This window comes from Petaurus breviceps, unplaced genomic scaffold, assembly GCF_028583685.1.
Source record: "Petaurus breviceps papuanus isolate PSGF00001 unplaced genomic scaffold, PetGlider_PUasm1.0 90692, whole genome shotgun sequence".
NCBI classification, from domain to species: Eukaryota; Metazoa; Chordata; class Mammalia; order Diprotodontia; family Petauridae; genus Petaurus; species Petaurus breviceps.
Window position 1 is genome coordinate 1,917,238 of NW_027187313.1, and position 16,683 is coordinate 1,933,920.

The 16,683-nt window shown below is 36.6% G+C and overlaps 1 protein-coding gene across 5 annotated transcripts in view; it reads right to left on the bottom strand.

Moving 5' to 3' along the window:
• RALGPS2 (Ral GEF with PH domain and SH3 binding motif 2) overlaps positions 1–16,683 on the bottom strand; it is a 257,390-nt gene that overhangs the window by 188,788 nt on the left and 51,919 nt on the right. The window lies entirely within an intron of this gene.

Consider the following 16,683-nt stretch of genomic DNA (forward strand, 5'->3'; position numbering starts at 1 on the left):
GGGAAGGAGGGAGGACTAGAGAACAAGAGATCAGACTTTGGTCCAGACAAATTCATAGGTAAATTCTAATAAATGTCTAAATAATTTTTAATGTTTATAATTAATTAATTATAATTAACATTTATGCTACACAAGAGGCAACTAGGTGGAATAGTGGATAGAGCACTGGGCCTGGAGTCAGGAAGACCAGAGTTCAAATCCAGCCTCAGTCACTTGCTAGCCGTATGGCTCCGGGCGAGTCACTTACACCTTATTTGCCTCAGTTTCCTCATCTATCAAGTGAGCTGGAGAAGGAAATCACAAACCACTTCAGTATCTTTCCCAAGAACACCCCAAATGGGATCATGAAGAGTCAGACACAATTGAAACGACTAAACAAAGACAAACAATATGCTACACAGATTATGTTAGAAAATGAGAAAGAAAACACCATACCAAACTCTTTTTAATGAAACAAATATAGTCTTGATACCTAAATAATAGTCACAATAATAAAGTAAGGAATTATAGACCGCCATCACTAAAGAAATATTATGTAAAAAATGTAAAGTAAAATCTTAGCAAAAAGATTACAAAAATACATACCTCCAAATTTCCCTGGCTACCATGACAATGTTCTTTCCTGATTTTCCTCCTATCTGACTTCCTCTGTCTCATTAAGTGGTTCTTTCTCCTTCTAATCTCTACTTGTGAGCGTGCTCCACAGCTCTGACCAATAATTTGTAATTATCATCACTCTCTCTCTCAAATCTATATATTCAGCTTTAATCTTTTTCCCTGAACTCCAGGACTGCATTTCCAAATAACTGCCTGCTGCACATCTCTACCTTGACTGGCATCTCAAAGTCAACAAATTCCTTCTGCACACACCACCCTTGTAAACTAAATCTCATCCCCTTAATCTCAATTTCCTATTTGCAGGTACTACCATCTACCTGCCACTGAGGCTCAAAATGTTGGAGTCATTCCTGATTCTTCCATTTCACCCCCCCCCCCCCCCATCTAATCAGTTGTTGAAATTGTCAATTTTTCCTTCACAAAACCTATGGAATTCATACCCTTCTCCTCTTCACTCAACCACTGACTAACTTGAGGGCCTAACTTGAAGGCCTCATCACCTCTCTCTAAGACAATTATAAAGGCATCTGAGCTGGTCTCCCTGCCACTTCTCCTTGCCAGTCCATTACTGACACAAATACTCTTCCTAATACACAAGTCCCACCATGTCACTCCCAGGTACAAAAACCTTATGTGGTTTTCTAGAGCTTGTGAAATAAAAATAACATTTCATCAGTCTAAATTTAAGGCCTTAAATCTTCTGACCCATTCCATCTTTCTAACTTTCACATTACTCTCTTTCCCACACTCTATATATTCTAGCCAAAATGCAATACCGATTCCCTAATTTCAACAAACCATCTCCTGCTTCTACATTTGTATATATCATATCCAAATCTAGAACATACTTTTCTATCTGCACCCCTCAGACCCACAGGAGGATCACAACAATTTTGAGTTGGAAGAGTCCTCTGCAGTCATCTAGTACAATGCACAGCTAAGAGAAACTCACTACAACATATCTGACAAGTAGTCAAACACGATTTTCTTGAAGGCCTCCAAGGAAATAAAAAGCCCCCACCTTCCAAAGAAGTCCATGCTACCAGGCTCTGGAGTTGGAGAATCTGGGTTAAATTTCCACTTAGAGGTTTATTACCTGTGGGCAAACCACTTAATCTTCCTGGGCCTCATTTTCATCTGTAAAATAAGGAGTTTGAGGGAAGGGTTGGATGAGATGTCCCTAAGGTCTCTTCCAGCTCTAGATCTGATATAGTAATCTCATATAGCTCTTAATAATTAACAATTTTCCCGACATTTGCTTTTTTGAAATTTGTACCCAATATCCCTGGTTTTGCCTGTGGCTAAACAAATCAAGTTTATGTTATCCTGCTGCCTCCTGAACTTCATGTAAATCCCCATTCTACAAGATTAACTCTGAAATTCACACTTCTCAGCACAGCCTGCTCCTGGGGCCCCTCCCTCCCTCTGACAGGGGAGGGTGAAAGGTGAATAGGGTAGCAGAAAGCTCCTCCCAAGTCCTCCATTTAAAGAGGGAGCCCGGGGTAGACATCACAGATTGTTAATTCTTCACCATATTCTAGTACCCTTCCCAACCCTCTTAACACCTCAGCTTCTTTTCATGTGCAATTTTCCTCCCCTACAAGGTGCGCTCCCTGGGGTCAAGAATGTGCCTTTTTTTTTTTTTTTTTAGCTCCAGCAGTTAGCAAAGGCACAATAGTGAGCCCTTAAAAAATGTTTACTGACTACTGACTATCTAGGCTACTCTCCACCAAACACTCCTATTTAACAATGTCCTTCTTAAACTATTGTGCCAGGAATTAGTATAATATTCCAGATGTGGTATTCTCCCAAAAAAGTGCAGAAAGGCTGCTCTCTCTCCTTATTCCTGAATACCATACCTCTCCATGCTGCCCCAAATAACATCAAGCTTCTTTAGCTTCCACTAATCGCAATGTTGACTCACACTGAATTTCAATCAATAAGGTACCAACGTGTGAAGCCTTCCCCAGATTACCGAAGAAGGCATTTTCTCTCTCCTAAAGTTATCCTAGAAGACCACACCACAATCTCAGTCTGCTACCCTGTACTATAATTGTCTTTTCCACTACTTTTCCATGGCCCTCATAGGCAATTTCTTGAAGGCAGGGGGGGCTGTCATTTTTATCTTTGCTTCCCTAGTCTGTTTCTTTCAGTACCTTGCATAAAGTAAGCACTTAACAAATGTTTGTAAAATTGTCTATTGAAGGAATAGAGGGAAACATAGATTTTTCCCTAATCAAAAACCTTTGGTTATATTCCAAATAAATACCCCCATTTCCTTCTTAGCTTGTGAGTGGGACAAGTGAAAATATTCTCATAAAGTAAAGGAGACAGTCACCAAATTTGAGCTAGGTTTAGTCTTGATAGGCCCAAATTTTATTTTTCTATAATGTGTCTGCCAGGTGCCTATTTTTGGTAAACAAGAAAAGCAACAAGTATATTAAATATATTTTTAGAAAATAACAAAACATACACTAAATAGAAAAATAAATATCATTATCTGAAAATAAATTGCCTCCTTTTTGCAACAAGTAATATGTCTGCCAGGTGTTTCTATAAATTGTCTTGCTTTCTGGCAAACGAGAAAAAGTAATATTTAATCTGTGATAAGCTTACTTCTGATAAATAATTTTGTATTGGGTAAAAGGATTATAAGGACACACCTTCCCACCAATGGGAATGAAGGTCTGGTTACTGGGGAAGGGACTTGGGGTTTTTTGGGGGATGGTCCCAGAATTGTTTGAACAAGGGTATATAACTGCTTGATTTTGTACTTTGCCCCCCTACACTGGTGTATGTTCTGGGTAGGTGACACCCAACTCTAGGGAGACTTGTTTAGGAATAAATAGCTTATGTTTGGGGCTTCTACCTGAAGAAACCTCTGTTTTATTTGGGTAAGGGTCTTTGGGGTCTTTATCCCACACACTTGGCATTCAAATAATTTCACAAAATGTTTCAAATCAAAATTTTTCATTTGCTCACTATACCTTTGTTCACTACATTGAAGGTATTCTTTCCAATTTTGCTCTCCCCTCAAATAATATCCTACTTATACTTCAACAGTCCAGCTCAGGTAACTCCTTTACATTTTCTTATACTATTGCTGAACTAACTAAAAACAACCCCTCCCTCCAATGAACTTTCCTAGCTGTTAGTATATTTCTCATGTACTGTTTGACACTTATACAGCAGACCTTTAATCCTTCCCACTGGACTGCTATCCCTTTCAGGAATTAGTAGAATGTCTAATTAAACACTGAGTATTAAATACTCAAGAAAAATTTGTTGAATACAATGAAAATCCTAATTCTAGAATTAGAAGTCAATCAGCATAAAGGTTGAAAATATGTTTAGGAAAGCACTAAGTATATCATTAGCTTCCAAACACTATTATTTCTGCCTTCAGATATTTTGTACATTTATCATCAATCTTTTTTAATATTTTATGTGAAGCATCCACATATAAGGAACTTCTTTATGAAATTTGACTTTTACGTGCATTTATTTTTATTCAGTCTTATAAACAAGAAAATTTATCTAAAAACATTATAAATACAATGAACTGTTTTAATTTCATCTAATTACTATATGCATCTATACTTAGGCAATTTCATTTTTGTCCCTGTAATCCCAGGCTTAGTGAAGTCCTTGGCACACTTATTATACACCTGAATCTACATCATAATCCTTAAAACTAACTGACATTTCCCCCCATTTCTGCTGCTACACCATATCTAACTTGGTAATTAATACTTTACATAAGGACATTTTGATTTTTAAAAGTTAAAAGTTTTAAAATAAATTACAATCCACCCAAGTACCTAATACGAATTAGTTCTACCTTAAATTCATAATTCAATAGTGCCCTCTAGTGTTGAAAAAAAGATTGTATTCAAATTTAGGAGACAAAAATAAAAATTAAATTAATTGTTGCAGGACTGGTTTCCTGAATAAAAAATTCAACACTAAGCATTTTATTAAGCACCTAAAAATGCAATGTGGTGTGTAAGGGAACTAGGAGAGATATAAATGGATAATGAATTTTAGTTATAAATTTGAATATTTTTAAACACAGGGGAAATGAATAATTCAGCATTAATATTAAATAATTATTTTTCTATACTCTCTATTTTTCAAAATTTTTAATCAAAATACTTGCAGAACAAAATTTTACTAAAGTATTATTAAAACCTACTATGAAAATACATTTTTACGGTGAATCCAGGCACAATTACACTCAAACTTGTTGACCAATATTTACCCACAATGATATCTAATTTTTTAAGGTATGATAAAACCTCTTCATTACACTGTTTTTAGAAAATAACAGAACATACACTAAATAGAAAAATAAATATCACTATTTGACAAGTACTATGTTAATGACTTGGATAATAAACACCCGATGTTTGTTAACTTAATGGGAGAAGGGGGAAGAGGAGGAGGAGGAGGAGGAGGGAGACAATGTTATTTGTGCATCATAACTTATGCCTGAAAGACAGAGTGGACAGAAGGCCACCCTGGAGTCAGGAAGATCTGGGTTTAAATCTAGCTTCTTAAACATACTATCTGTGTGACTACAGGCAAGTCAAAACCTCTTAATGCCCCAGGGAACTCTCTGAAACTAAATTACAGAAAAACTGTTGATCTGCACAGGAGGAAATAAGTTTAGTTCCCCACACTAATAGAATCACAAATCCAGACACCTCTCCACCCCCCAAAAAAACTGTATGGTTCTGACACTAGTTCATGTGACCTTGACCAAGTCATTTAACCTCTGTGAACCTCAATTTTCTAACATACAATAGGTCAATAATATTTAAAATACCTATCTTACAGGGGTGATATGAACAAGTGCCCTGCAAACATTAAAATATTATATAAATATGGGAATCATGTCAGTAGGCAGCTAGGTGCCCAGTAGATAGAGCCCTGGGACTAGGTAATGAAGACCTGAATTCAAATCTAACCTCAGATGCTTAATAGCCATAGTTTGGTAAGTCATTTCTAAACCTGTTCACCTCAGTTTCTTCAGCTTAAAAGGGGATGATAATAATAGCATCTACTTCACAGGGTTATTGTGGGGATCAAATATTTGTAAAGTGCTTAGCACCTGTGCATAATCAACACAATATAAATTTATGCTACCTATGATGTTGTTCAATGGTATGTTTAAATTAGCTAATATCCAACATTAATATCTGGACAGCTAATATCCTATTTAACCCAAAGCACCAAAAAGCACTCATTTTGGGTGGAAACCTCTTCAATTATTTGAAAGCATATAAGCTGGAAAACTCATCTAAAAAGAAACAGGTTTATGGTTCAGAATTTATAGTGGGCAGAGAGATAAATGAATCCTCAATGACAAAGAGATGATGACGATGATAGCTAGCATTTACATAGTGCTTTAAGGTTTGCAAAGTGTTTTACATGCATTATCTCATTTGATCCCTACAACAACCCTGGAAAGTAGATGCTGTTATCATTCAGATGAAGGAACTGTAGAAGAGGTTAAGTGACTTGTCCAGGATCACAGAGCTAGTAAATGTTTGAGGTTAACTTTGAACTCAGCACTTCTAACTCCAAGTGCAGTGCTCTACTCACTGTGCCATCTAGTTATCTCTAGCATACAAGTACACACGATCTGTAACAATTTTTAAAGAGAAATAGATTCTCTGGATGTTTAGACTAAGATGTCATAGAAGTTAATACTTAACATAACACTTGCCATTTTTAAAATAATTTCAAGTTTGTCAAATTATCAGCCCATAGGATGCTCACTCATTTAAAAGCACTGGTGGATAGAAATAAATTATAATTTCCTTTTCACTGGTGGTCTAACTCCACAGAACTTGAATATTCAAGTAACTATATCTACTAGCTCTGACAAATCTCACATATTATCCAGGAAGTTCATACTTTATGGCTGGTAGAAACAGAAAGGAGATACTTGAAACAGCTCAGATACCCAATGAACAGATCCTGATTTGAACTCAACAGTAAAAGGTTACTGTTTCTTTAAATAGAGCTACCCAGATATCAACAAAAGCTTGTTGCATCTAATGACTAACAAATCAAAGAGGTTCCAGCAGCTCTGTTACAGAAAGAGACATTTGTCCTGAACCAGCAAGAATTTTTTGTTCTCTGGCAAGCTAAAATTCTGGAATCAAAATGCATTATTAGGCCGCTGTCAAAATTTTATCAAATAACTTAATTCTTACTTTTTTTAAAGTATGCTCAAATCCAGGCTTTCCCAAATAGTATTAATTTGACAATTACTTTATTTCTGAAGATGGCCCACAGCATTTAAGTTTAAAGGATAGTGTTTTAGTGCTTCATGCTGGCTAGAATGCCAAAAAAGAAAAAATTGAATTTCAAAAGAGAAAGTTAGGAGACTATCAAAACAGAAAAAGGAGGCCTTTCTTAATTACAGTCTGGTACCACTGCTCTAGCTTCTGGAAGATGCATCTGCACCTTTAAAAATCAAAGGGAAAGGATGGAAATAACAGTAACATCCAAAGCCCTCATTCAGATAACCCAAACACCATTTATCTAGGAGCACAGTAGCAAATATGGCTATGGACACATTTGGAGATAGTATTTTGGTAAATTTTTTTGACCCACAAATTCTGAAAAGGTTGCTGAAAACTTTACCAATGGTATGTTAATCATATTCCTACTTAAAAATCACAATCAATAGTTGGTTTTTAATTAAAATTCACAATCATATTGGGCAAAATACATTATATTCTTTACATACTCTTTTAAAATAATCAGATTTACAAAATAATGTTCTGTAATAGCAAGTGTTAATTTATACTACATTTTGAAAAGTGTATGAAAGGCGGACACTAGTTTCCTGTGCTGAAATATTATTTCATCACTTCTTACATCATGACTTGGGTAACAGTTAACTCAATAGTCAACAGTAATAGTACAGAAATCAACCTACCTTTTCTCTCCTGTAACAGAAAACAACATCTGTTCAGAAAGAAAACATTGCCATCTATGCAAAAATTTCAAATCTCCAATGCCCCGGCAACTAAGTTATAAATGGCAAAGAATGCACCAATCTATATCAGTGGGAGGAGTTTTCTCACTAGGATTCCTTACTGCAATGAAAAGCACAAACTAATCCAACAATAAATACAAACCTTTATTATTTGTTACTGTTAATTGTATTTACTGTATTTATAAAAACAGTAACAGATGGTTAAATACTTGAGATGTTTTGGTTCAGGAGGGGGACCAACAATGGATGGATAAAGCATATCTGAGGTCAGTCACTGTAGAAGCATCCTGCTATATTATTAACCTCTTTAGGGGAGGTAAGAGAAGGACTGACAGCTCATGTTAAATATTTTAACATTAAAAACAAATAAGAAATGGATATGAAGAGGCCACCCTTGCATCAGGTGGTTAGAGGCTAGAAAATTGTGAAGGGATAAGAAGGCAAAGTCAAGATTATTTGCCCAAAGTCACATGACTGACATGGCAAATCTGGAAGTCCTCTGATTTTAAATATACCATTCTTTCCACAGTGCCACTGTGGCCCAAAGACACATTTATTTTTTACCTATGGCTCAGGTGGCCCAAGTATGACTGAAAATGGCCAAGTCTCAAAGATTCAAGATCTGCAAAAGGAAAAATTTCCTAATACTTGGAGATATTAAAAAATGGAATAGACTGCCTACAAGGAGGTAGACTGTTCCTCACTAGAGGGGAAGGAAAACCAGATGACTGACCACCTGCTAAAGGAGCTGTAGAAGAGATTCTTGTTCCAGCCTAGGTTGGAGGAGATGATCTCCACCAAGGAGATTCTGTGATCTTCTATTCACTACAATTACTGATAAACAGGCTAAACAAATGGGAGAATAGATAATAATGGTAGTCTCTTCCAAACCTTTAATTTCACAATTTATACTCAATAACAAAAATATTTACCTAGCAAAGTCTTTCTCTCACCTACTTGTTGAATGTTGGCCATATTCTTTTTAGAAATGAATAGAAATAAGTAGAATGTAAACTCCTTGAAGGTAATCTCCTTATCTAAACAATCAACTCTCAATATCTGCATATTTAAATTTTATAACTTAAAGCATTTGTGTGATTTTAATAGTAGCCTAATTTTCACTTTCCTGTTGGCAACTGCACATATTCATAACCATGCACAGTAGAGGAAAAAAATGACTGCATCACTCAGTTTCCAAGTTTGAAGAGTGGCCTGGTATAATTGACCCATTGGCTAGACTGCAATCTCAAAGTTAAAGGTCAACTTGCCCCTAGGCTCCCATATTCCAGGGCCCTTGAGGATTTCAAATGGCACACAAAGTAGACATGCTGGCAGATTATTTCAAGCTGGTGCATCCTATATGATCTCTAACACCATCCACCAGCTGTGAAGGACAGTGATGAAGGTGATGTCTTGGCATCTTCTAACAGCAGCGAGACTAAAGTACCAGCAACCACCCTTGATTTTCAGAGGGTGTATATATATATATATATATATATATATATATATATATATATATACACACACACACATATATACATATATATATATATATACACCCTCTAAAAAAAAAAATATATATATATATATATATAGTACAATGCCTTTACATCACCATCTGACACAGAGGAAGGTAAAATTCAGGTTAAAAAGGTTTTAGGAATTTTATTTCCTGTATGGTATTTATGGTACTATAGATTTCATGTGTTATGAAAAGTGAATATTGTCTGAAATGAGTGTCTTTTTTAATTAAGATATCAGCACAAATGGTCACAGAATCAAAGGAATTACTAGCAAGAAAAAAATGTTCTGCATGTTATCAATTTTATTTTGTGTATAGAATTTTATGGGTTATTTCAGGGTTATTGTGTTAGGAAAAGTACATATTATCAAAACTAATGCTTCATTATAAAGAATAATATGCAGAAAAGTGTACTTTCAGCAATTTCTAGACAAAGATTAGTGGGGCAGAGCCAAGATGGCAGAGTGAAAGCAGGGACTTGCTTGAGCTCTCCCCCAAACCCCTCCAAATACCTGTGAAAAATGACTCTAAAGAAATTCTACAGAACCCACAAAATGACAGAGTGAAACAAATTTATAGCCCAAGACAACCTGGAAGGTGGGGAAGAAAGGTTTGTTGCACCAGGCTGGGAGAGGAGCACAGGCCAAAGGAGTAAACACCTCTCCTTTGATCATACAACCTTGGAAGAACTAAAGATTTACAGGTCCATAGAAATATCTTTGAAAACAGTGCAAAACCCCTGAAGCTTGGGACAATGCCCTTTCCACTCTGGAATCAGAGTCTTACCTAAACAGAGAGCTTAAAAAGTAATTGGTTGGGAAAATAAGCAAGTAGTAGGAAAAAAAAAGACTGTAGAATCTTACTTTGGTGACAAGGAAGATCAAACTATACAACTGGAAGAAGACAACAAAATCAAAGCTCCTACATCTAAAGCCTCCAAGAAAAATATGAATTGGTCACAGGACATGGAAGAACTCAAAAAGGACTTTGAAAATCAAGTAAGAGAGGTAGAGGAAAAATTAGGTAGAGAAATGAGAGTGATGCAAGAAAATCATGAAAAATGACTCAACAGCTTCCTGAAGAAGACCCAAAAAAATGCTGAAGAAAATAATACCTTAACAAATAGACTAACCCAAATGGCAAAAGAGGTCCAAAAAGTCAATGAGGAGAACGCCATAAAAAGCAGAATTGGACAAATGGAAAGGAGGTCCAAAAGCTCACTGAAGAAAATAATTCCTTAAAAATTAGAATGGAGCAAATGGAAGCTAATGATTTTATGAAAAATCAAGGAATTATAAAACAAAACCATAAGAATGAAAAAATAGAAGACAATGTGAAATATCTCAATGGAAAAACAACTGACCTGGAAAATAGAACCAGAAGAGAGAATGTAAAAATTACTGGACTACCTGAAAGCCATGATTAAAAAAAAAAAAAGAGTCTAAACATCTTCTTTCAAGAAATTATCAAGGAAAACTGCCCTGATATTCTAGAACCAGAGGAGAAAATAGAAATGGAAAGAATCCACTGATCACCTCCTAAAAGAGATTCCAAAAGGAAAACTCCTAGGAATGCCAAGTCCCAAAGTTCCCAGTCAGAAAGAAACAATTCAAGTATTGTGGAAACACAATCAGGGTAACACAAGATTTAGCAGCTTCTGTATTATGGGAATTGAGGGCCTGGAATATGACAATTCGGAGGTCACAGGAACTAGGATTAAAACCCAGAATCACCTACCCAGCAAAACTGAGTATAATACTTCAGGGGAAAAATGGACATTTGATGAAACAGAGACTTTAAAGCATTCTTGATGAAAAGACCAGAGCTAAGGAGTAGCTAAGTGGTGCAGTGAATAGAGCACCGGTCCTGAAGACGGGAGGACCTGAGTTTAAATTTGACCTCAGACATTTGACACGGAACTAGCTGTGTGACCTTAGACAAGTCACTTAACCCCAACTGTCTTGCCTTCCCCCCTCTAAAAAAAAAGAGAGAGACCAGAGCTGAACAGAAAATTTGACTTTCAAATATAAGATTCAAGAGAAGTATGAAAAGCTAAACAGGAAAGAGAAATCATAAGGGACTTATATTAAAGTTAAATTGTTTGAATTCCTACATGGAAAGATGATATTTGTAACTCACGAGACCTTTCTCAGTATTAGCTAAGGTAGCTGAAGGGAGTGGATAGATAGACAGATAGAGAGCACACACAGAGTTAATTGAATATGTAGGGATGATATCTAAAAAATAAAATTAAGGGGTGAGAGAGAGGAATGTACTGGGTGAAGGAGAAAGGGAGAGGTAGAATGAAATAAATTATCTCACATAAAAGAGGCAAGAAAAAGCTTTTATAGTGAGGGAAAAGAGTGGAGGTGAGAGGGAACGAGTGAACATTACTCCCATCAAATTTGGCTGAAGAGGGAAATAACACTCAATTGGGTATGGAAATCTATCTTGCCCTACAGGAAAGTAGGAGGAAAAGAAAGGGGTTAAGAGAAAGGGGAATGATACAAAAGAGGGCAAATGAGGGGAGGGGTAATCAGAAGCAAAAACTTTTGAGGTAGGACAGGGTCAAAGGAGAGAACAGAATAAATGGGGTGCAGGATAGGATAGTAGGAAATATAGTTAGTCTTTCACAACATGACTATTATGGAAGTGTTCTGCATGACTACACATATATAACCTACATCAAATTGCTAGACTTCTTAATGAAGGTGGGTGGGAGGGAAGAAGGGAGAGAATGTGGGACTCAAAGTTTTAAAAATGAATGTTAAAAATCATTTTTACATGCAACTGGAAAATAAGATACACAGGCAGTGGGGTATAAAAATCTATTTTGCCCTACAGGAAAATATAAGGGAAGGAGATAAGAGAAGGGGGGAGGGGGGAATAGAAGTGAAGGCAAATTGGGGGAAGGGGTAATCAGAATGCATGCTCTCTTGGGGTAGGGGAAGGGGAGAGATGGGGAGAAATTTTGGAACTCAAAATCTTGTGGAAGTGAATGCTGAAAACTAAAAATAACTTAATTTTTAAAATATTTTAAAGAAAAAAAGAAAGATTACAGTTTTTTGTGGTTCCAGGAACCTAACCCCTTATTTTCCATAGGTTCAAGGTATCAGCATTGCGTTTTTGATCTATGTGTCATTTTCTAGGAACATAATAACCCTCCTCCCATTCCCTCCCATCTGTGAAAGTTGAGGATCAATTGTATATGTGTATATATGTATACACACACATACATATATATATGTATATGTATATGTATATGTATATGTCTATCCTCGGTATATTATTAGTCCAATACCCAAGAAGGCACATAAGTGTATCTTGAACTTAACTGAATTAGGCCAATGTAACCCAGAGAACTGTGGATTTGGTGTCAGTGTTTTGATTATTCTTCCCTAAATTGCTCCCCCATTTTGTGAATAATCCAACCCCTCTGCTTCACTTCCTTTCCCAACTAAAATCTTTTATTTGGTCATTCCATGTCTTACACAATCTTTCATAGTGTGCTATGAAAATCTGAAGCTTAATAAATTTTTTTGCTAACTTATTGCTCTGGTAAAAGGTTTGTGGGTAAAAACAAATGATTAGCAGAGCTTTTTCAGATAACTGGTAGTTGGTTATTTTTTTTCTACCAGCAACTTTTAAAACATGGGGCTTCTTTGTGACTAGTAGGGGAGGGACTATGGTGAAAGTCAAAATTGTGATGAGTTGAAGACATGGATATCATTCCCTCTAGCTGAACACCTGCAATTTTACACACTTATCCCTGGCTAATGGGTTTAAAAAGAGCCCAGTGTTCTCTATATTGTGAACAACAGTAAATATACTTTTAGCTAGTTTGGAAAGTACTTGGCATAGTACCTGTGGATATAACAGACAATGCAAAAAAAAATTGGTCAGTTGACTAAAGAGACGCAATTAAGTTTGTTTAACACAAAAGGAGGACTGGGATTTTCAAATCTGTGTAAGGTCAATAATTTCATACATTCTCAAATGTGAAAGTGACCTTGGGCATCTAGTCTACAATATCCCTCATGCCTGGAATGCTGGAACCAGATGGTAAAGGATTTTGCCCCCAAACCCAAAACAGTCTTTTACTATGACCATACTTAAATCTTTTTCAACAAGGTAAAATCTAGCAGAGTTTGAAATCCATTAGCATAGTTTTAAAGAATACAGGGTCAAATTTACTCTATTATGAAATTCTGTGGAAGCTATACACACACACACACAATATTGTAATATCGTATTATTTCTCCATTTGTATACAACATATATACTCAGGAAGGTTTTTTAAACTTTAAGTGAAATATTTTACAATTTAAACCTAAGAACCTTCTTAGAGGTTTCCCTATTCAGTAAAATAACATAATATTTCATAAAAATCCTAAATTCTGTTAAAAAAAAAACCCAAACCACTCCTTTAAAAAAATAGCAATTCTCATGTCTAAGAACACTCCATGAAAACTGTAAGAGAAATGAAAAATACTGTAGCAACTTCAAACACTTTAAGGTACCCAAAATGACAGCTTCAGCAAATTCATATAACACCCAAACTGGAAAAGAAATATAAATGATAACATGTGTAAATTTTTGTCAGAAATAAGGTTTTACTGGAGTATTTTATTTAACCAAATTATTTTTGTGTTTCATCCTTTAGAATTCTTCCAGGTTAGTTTGTATTTTTATCAAAGAATATTTTAGATGCAAATCTATGTAGAAAGAAGTAGTTTTCAAAAACAATTCTATAAAGAAATGTATGCACTGGGGGCAAAAAAAAAATCACCAAGAAACTAGGCATTTACTTCCTGCCAAATTGTATAAATCCCACCCTGTTCTCCTTCAACAAGATGGAATATGTTGAGCCCTATACACAGAAACTAGTCTATTCCCAAATGTGTTTTCCCATCTAGAAGCTGAGTTCCTCAAGTAGAGAAAATGTGTGATTCAATGGCTTAAAAAGTGAAGTTAATTTTAAGCTCCTTTGAGTGAAAAAAAAGTAGCCATAAACCATTCAGTTAAGAAATTCATTTCTGGGCGTGGCCAAGTAGCACTGTGAGTAAGAGCACCGGCCCCAGAGTTGGGTAGCACCCACCCAGAAACACCTGGCCGTGTAAGCTTGAGCAAGTTACTTAACCCCAATTGTTTAGGGGCAGCCAGGTGGCAGAGTGAGTAAGAGCACCGGCCCCAGAGTCGGGATGACCTGGGATCAAATCCGGGCTCAGATACTTAGCACCACACCCAGAAATAACTGGCTGTGTAACCTTGAGCAAGTTACTTAACCCCAATTGCTTTAAAAAAAAAAAAAAGAAAAGAAATTAGTTTCTGTATAGGAATGTCTTTTCATCAGATTGATATTTAGGGGAGGATTGCAACAGGCAGGTGATAGGTAATGAGGGCCTGAACTAGGGTTGCGACTCTTTAAGTGGAGAGGTGATGCATAAGTGAAACATCATAAAAGTAGAAGCAATAAGATTTGGTAATAGATTTAGATAAATGGAATGAGAGTGAGGAGTTAAGGGTGGCATTGAGGTTGCTAGCCTGGGTGACTGGAAGAATAGTGGCATCCTGATCAATAAATAGCGAAGCTGGGATGAGGGAAGGATTTCGAGGTAAAGATAATGTGTTCTGCTTTGGCCCTGTTCACTCTGAAATGCCTACTGACAACCAGCTCAAGTGGTCCAAGTAGAAGTTGACTATGACTCAGCAGAGAATAAGGCTGGACATATTGATCTGGGAATCACGTGTATAGAGATATCATCAAAGTGGATGAGGTCACCAAGCTAGAGCGTCGAAAGGAAAAATATAAGAAACCAGTGGACAGTCTTCAGGGACACAAAGATGATATAACAAAGGAGACTTAAAAGGAGTGGTCTCTCAGTCAGACCATTCCCCATCCTTTCTTAAAAGCCAAAAAATTGGCTCACAATCATAATCTTTCTTTTTTTCTTCTTGAACTCCTACCTTCATACAAGAAGTCTTTGCAAACATGCTGACACTCCCTTAAATACCCTAACTGCTCATTTCTTCAATCTACTCCCTTACCATGACCTACTACTCCACCCCACCTCAGCCACACACAAAGAAGAAAGTTGGTCATTTTCTTGATCCTGCTATCACACACATATGCTCCACCTCTATGTCTAAGAACTCTAAAATCCAGTTATCTGGCCATAATCTACTGGCTTTCCGCCTCTCCTGCCTTCCCAAACAAAATCCTGCTCTTCACCCACACCATGGCTTCCACTGCTCATTTCTCTCCCAGGTTATTACCCCTTCACCAACCACTATCTCTTTTCCCCATCTTGACCCTTTGGTGAACCACTTCCACTCTACACTGCCCTCTTTTTAACCCTGCCCTCTTTTATCATAACAAATGCACCCTGGCAAACAAATCTTACCTTTGGATCATTCCCTCACATCCTGCTGAAAGAAGACAGAGAAAAGTACACAACCAAAGATGAAAAGAAATTATTAACTGTCAATTAATTAATATTAACTGCTCTAACTGGGTCACAAATCACTGGGTAACAAATTTGTTACACAACCTCAACTGGGTCCTACCCCCCTCTAATCAACTCACTATCCCACTTTCTACAGAAAGCTCTCTTCAAACCTCCCATGGCTCCCCCTCCCTGAGAACTCTAATATTTACTGAAAAAAACTGAGACCATCTGCTCTTGTCTCCTCAATTCATATCACTCAGATGTCTTCTATCACTATCTCCTCCTTCACCCATGTCTCACAGAAGAAGTGTCTCAACTCCTTTCCAAACCCCTCTACCTGCACAAGTGATCTCTTTCTATTCCATGTCTCCAACATATTGCAGCCTCTGTCATCTCCATTCTATCACTTATCTTCAACCTCACTGTCTACTGGTCCATTCCCTACTGCCTATGCACATGCTCATGTCTTCCCCATCCTAAATTCTATTCCTGCTATCATCCTGTATCTTTTTTTTGAAAATGTGGTCTACAATAAGTTGTCTCTACTTCCTCTCCTCTTAACTCCTTATAATCCAGGTGATCTCATCATTCAAACAAAACTACCCTCCAAAGTTATCAATGATGTCCTAATTGCCAAATACAATAGCTTTTTCTCAATCCTCATTCTTCTTGACCTCTCTGCAGTTTTTGAGATACAACCACCCTTTTCTTAGGTTTTCAGGACACTACTCTCCTGGTTCTCCTCCAGCTTATCTGATCGCTCCAAGTCTCATTTACTGGCTCCTCAAGAAGTCCACACACACTAACTGTGGGTATCCTCCAGTGCTTTGTCCCTCTTCTATTCTACTTTTATGCTATTTAGTGATCTCAACTCCCAAGGACTGAATTATCATCTCTATGCTGATGATTTTCAAATCTATCTTCCAGTCCTAACATGTCTGCTGACCTCATTTCACATCTCAAACTGGATGTCTAATAGACATCTTAAACTCAACATGTCCAAAATGGAACTGTTTATCTTTTTCATTAAAATCTCTCTCCATCATAACTTCACTATTACTGTTGATGTTATTACCTCC